Source organism: Odontomachus brunneus, unplaced genomic scaffold, assembly GCF_010583005.1.
Source record: "Odontomachus brunneus isolate Ranch 3 - 2012 unplaced genomic scaffold, Obru_v1 Obru_scaffold_070, whole genome shotgun sequence".
Taxonomy (NCBI): domain Eukaryota; kingdom Metazoa; phylum Arthropoda; class Insecta; order Hymenoptera; family Formicidae; genus Odontomachus; species Odontomachus brunneus.
In genome coordinates this window covers 488,407-493,529 of record NW_022639520.1, presented here as the reverse complement: position 1 = coordinate 493,529, position 5,123 = coordinate 488,407, and the positions used below count along the sequence as shown (strand labels likewise).

Below are 5,123 nucleotides of genomic sequence, written 5' to 3'. Positions count from 1 at the left end.
AAAAAAGGCCAGCAGTAGCCAGCAATCGACGTAAAGTCATGCTTTTGCACGACAACGCTCGACCACACGTTGCCAAAGCCGTCAAAGAAACACTGATGCAGCTCGAGTGGGAAGTTCTCCCGCACCCAGCGTATTCACCAGACTTAGCTCCTTCGGACTATTACTTGTTCCGGTCGATGCAGCACGGCTTGGTGGATACACACTTCAGAAATTACGAGGATGTGCGAAAATGGATCGACGAATGGATTGCATCAAAAGACCAATTGTTCTATCGTCGCGGAATCTACGCGTTGCCCGAAAGATGGGAAAAATGTATAGCTAGCGAGGGAAAATACTTCGATTAATGTATTTTTTGCTTTTGGTGTCGAAATAAATGAGTTTTTTAAACAAAAAAACCGCAGGAACTAAGTTTACCACCTAATATATACATATGTATATACATACATATATATACAGAGTGTTCCAGCTCATCTTCACAATCTCTCGTAAGGATGTAGAGTGGATTGAGATGAACACAAAAGTCCTATACCATTTTACCATATTCGTAATAATAACCGAGAAATTAATTGTAAAAGATTAAGGAAAAACGCACGCTTAATTATTGAGGGTGGAATGTTCGCGGTCTAATAATATAACGCACGGATATCGGGACGCGGTGATTGGAAAAACAACGCCTATATCATTGCCTATACTTATATCGTTGCATTCCTACATCTCGCTTCGGCTGGAGATTGCAATCCCGCGGGATTCCTGCGAGATTAAAGATTTGGTTGTTAAATTCACATACGTGTTATCGACAAATAATATGTTACATCTTATAATTATTAAAAAAAAAAGATATATAAACATTTAAACAAAAAAATATCTATTTGGTTATTAGATTCACATACGAATTACTGACAAATAATATCCCAGACAGCATAATATCTAAAGTCGGGTCATAAAACGTCTTTAAAACATCTTTAAGACAAGTTTATAAGGTATTATCTTAAAAATGTGTATGGTATTATCTTAAATATTATTATCTTAAAGATGTCTTAAAGACGTACTAAAGACGTCTTATGACTCGATTTTGGACATTTGTACTATCTAGGATGTTATATCTTTTAATTTTTAAAAAAGAACATATAAAACATATATATAACATAAAAACATATATAAAATAAACATTTAAACAAAAAAAAATCTATTTTTAACAATAGCATTTACATATTGAAATTACGAACAAAATTTTAATTGATAGAATTTTGAAAATATGATCTTAAAAAGCAAAGACTTTTAATCGTTTTATCCACCAAACTTCTCTTCTACTCATTGGTACCTCATCTTAAAGGTACCTTGCAGCAGAAAACGCTCGTTCAGCTTCTACGTTAGTGGGAGTAATCGTCAATAAATATTTATATGCCATACGTAAATATTTTCGTTTTGTACCATCGTTCTCGAAGGCACTCATTTCTTTCTTTATAATTTTATCCATATCTTTTGATGAACCTTTTAATTCAATTACTTCGGAATAGTCCTTTTGCAATTTAAACTCTAACTTTTCTTGTAACGATAAATTAGGCTGCTCATCTTGAATATCTCGATCTTCCTATTGAATATCTTGATTTTCCTCGGAGTAGTTAGATACAGTATCGGATTTATTTAGATTATTATCTCTGCGTATATTACTGAGAACTCTTTCCAACAGATTTTTTATTTCTTTGCGTATTACAGTTTTTTAGACATTGCGAATGTAATATCTTTTAAACTTTTCAAATCATGTTCAAATTTATTCGGGTTTTGCAAATAAAGTAATGTTTCAGTTAAATCGGTGCAACGTTGTCTTATCCTTTCACGAAGTGCTGTGGTTAAATGAATGCTTAGAAGAGTAAATTGCTTATCCAATTTTTCCAGTATAAAACGAAAAGTTGTTTCTGCGGTGATCTGAGTTGAATCTCTTCTGCATATTACCTCAAGACCTAGCTTAATTGGTAAACATAACTAAGTTATTTATTTTAGATCAATCTTTATCAGTGAAATGGATTTCCGATTCTATGTCGATCAAAGCTTTTGTACATACTTTTAGGTTGTAAAAGCGTTTTAACATGTTAAGTAGACTGTTCCAACAAATCTTACAATCTAAAATCAATTCTAATCTTTTGCCGTGTTCTCCCTGCATATATTTCTGTAAATAAGTATCATTTTTTGTCGGCAACTTTTTAAAAATCTTTACAGCATTTCTCATTTTCGTAATAAGTTCTCTATAATTTCAAACTATTTTTATAGGTAAAAACTCGAAGTTACTGACAAGCTAGCCTCTTCATCTTCAAAGTCATCATCGTCAGATATATTGAACTGTATTTGTGTTTCTTCTGACAGCTCTTGCTCCGCATTTTTTTTTTTTTTTGTATAAGACGTCAGTAACGGCAAGTGTATGTAATGTGCATAACAAAGTTGATGATAGCAAGGCATAAATTTACCAACTTTTATCATCATACTCGCTCCATCAGTAGTTATACCAATAATATCGTCTTTAACATTTAGATTGAAGCTCTTCAGACGTTCTTCAACTATGTTGATGCAATACTCCGCCGTATATGAACCATGGATTCGAACTAAACTAAGATTATAATATTTCTCTTTATAATGCACATTTATGTTTAAGTATCTGCGATTCTTTCGAGATGTCCATTCATCAAACGTTAATGAAAACTTTTGGTTTTGTTCTTGAAGTTTTGTAAATTGATTTACCATATCGATTTTTACAGAATCTGAGAATGTAATAAGTATAGACCTTATTGTATTGGACGAAGTTGGAAGATTAAAACCACTCTTCAGAATCAAATTTCTTAAATCTAAAGATTTACAAAAAGCATTGAAAGTGAAACCATCCTTAGCAATCATTCGAGATATTATTTTTTCCATGGAATTTTCTTGAATAAAAAAGTTGTCAATTGTTTTGGCTTTTTTCTTTAGTATTATGTTTTCGCAATTGTCGGCAATCTGCGGCTGGGGTGTCCTTTGTGACACATTACATTGATTCTTTCTCAAAATAGATGTTTGCGATTGCGATTTAAAATCTATATAATATTTACTTTTTAAGTGTATCACTGATCCGTCAACTTAATCGTTGACTTAATTTTATAATGGCAGAGCATAACAAGCATTTGCCATTTTCGGCAATATTACCTTTTGCAAAATAATCCCAAAGAGTTTTATTAGTATTTTCTTTCTCATTATCATACATCGGTTTTTCACTGGACGACATATTTTGTTTGAGTAATACCTACAATAAAAACAACACGTAGTATAATACATATATTAAATAAATAATATATAAATTGATTAACAACACGCGCGCGTGCGAACAGATAAACGACTGAGTTGCACGACAAAGTCGCTCGTCTGTTCGTGCCTTAAATAATATGTAAACTCCCAAACAAGCAAGGTGAAATACGCATGCGTTCGTTTTATTTCTTTGTATCGATTATCAAATCGTAACACGCGTAGAACAACCATGGAGAAGGTAAAAGTCGCAGAGATACGAAACACCGCGCTCATTATTTCATATCACTGCACGTTCCTGCTCGAGGTAACTCGTCATACAATTTCAAGTTCGCGCACGTAAGCGGACTCTCCCTCCACACGCGTCGTCAACAAAGATACTGGACAGCGATGCCAGATTACAGTCGTTTAACATATGGTAGCAAGGAAGAGAAAAAATTCGTGGCGCTACGTCACCGACGCATACAATCCCGTAAACCCCGCGGGATCACGCAGCTCTTAACATATGTGGGATCAAAAAAATAGCGCGGGATCTTGCGGAATTGTGAGATTCCGCTTTGCGGGATTGCAACCTCTAGTCTCGGCGCAGTGCGGCAAGACGTAGGATCGTAGTGATATAATCCGCGCGCTGACATCTGTTTGCTATATTATTGAGTCGCGAGCATTCCTCCCTTAACTATTCAGCGTACGTTTTTCATTAATCTCTTACAATTATTGAAACCAATAATTTTGTAAATATTTCCGTAAGTATCTTAGAAAATAGTGGTTGTATAAAAAAAATTTTTTTAAACAAAAGTTGTTAATTTATTTACGTAGAATAAAATTCTGTAATAAAAAATAGATGTTTAATATTTTTTTCCATAAGATTTAGCGGTTGTCGAAAGTCTTCGCCGGACGGACACTAACGGAGATTATTAAGTTCTTCGGATACTACTGATTAACAGTGTACGACGTTGCCCAAAGATATGAGGCTTTAGAGAAGTCAAAGTTCAAGTGCGGCAAAAGACGACGAGAACTCCAGAGCTAAAACGAAGAACGCAAAAGCTGATTTTGGAAGATCCGGGGACATCTCTTCGAAAATTGGCATCTGTTTTGGGGGTGAACCAAACTATTATGTGGCAAATTGCTCAAGACGACCTTCGATACACATCCTACATCTATCAAATACTCTCAGAAACCGCGAAGCAGAAAAGACATACTCGCTGTCACTTTCTCTTGTGCTCGTTAAAGCACGAAACGTCTGGACTTCTGGCCTCCTAACAGTCTTGACTTGAATCCCCTCGACTATTATGTATGGGGCGTAATCGAGAGGATTACTAACAAGACTAGACATCCTAATGCAGTTTCTCTCTGGGTCGCTATCGAGGCAGCGTTTGTATTTATGGACAGCGCACAATTAAAAATAACGTGCTCGCGTTTCAAGGCCCGAATTAAGGGGGGAAATCCAATTAGAACTTTCAAAAAATCGAATTTTTTTTTTTTGCATAAAATGTTTATTTAACATTGTAAGAATATGTTCCCAACGTTTTAAATCGAAATTCGCAGCCGTTCGGAAGTTATGGCCTCCGAGCGCAACAAATCTCTTGAGCAGCGTCGAGGCTCTAATAGCACGCAGCAGGTATACTCACCCGGAGCGGGGATTTTACCTTTCAGGGCTGCGATCCAAAACGTATAGAGATGTAATTATAGTTTTACTGTAGGTTTTGGAACGCACCCCTGGTAGATGGCTTTTATTTCTATTGTTACGTTTAGTCGAAACCGTTGGGTCCGTTGGCGCTGGCATCGAGCAGAACCGGTTTTCAGTTTAGCTCCGAAGTTCGGCCTGTACAAAACGACAGTGCAAATTCGAAATGTCC

General features: G+C 35.6%; 1 protein-coding gene across 4 annotated transcripts in view; it reads right to left on the bottom strand.

Moving 5' to 3' along the window:
• LOC116846821 overlaps window positions 1-5,123 on the bottom strand; it is a 151,992-nt gene that overhangs the window by 124,656 nt on the left and 22,213 nt on the right. For all 4 annotated transcript variants that reach the window (XM_032821151.1, XM_032821149.1, XM_032821150.1 and 1 more), the window contains exon 2: window positions 3,172-3,268. The gene's annotated coding sequence lies outside the window, so the exon portion shown is untranslated. The remainder of the gene's footprint in view (window positions 1-3,171; window positions 3,269-5,123) is intronic.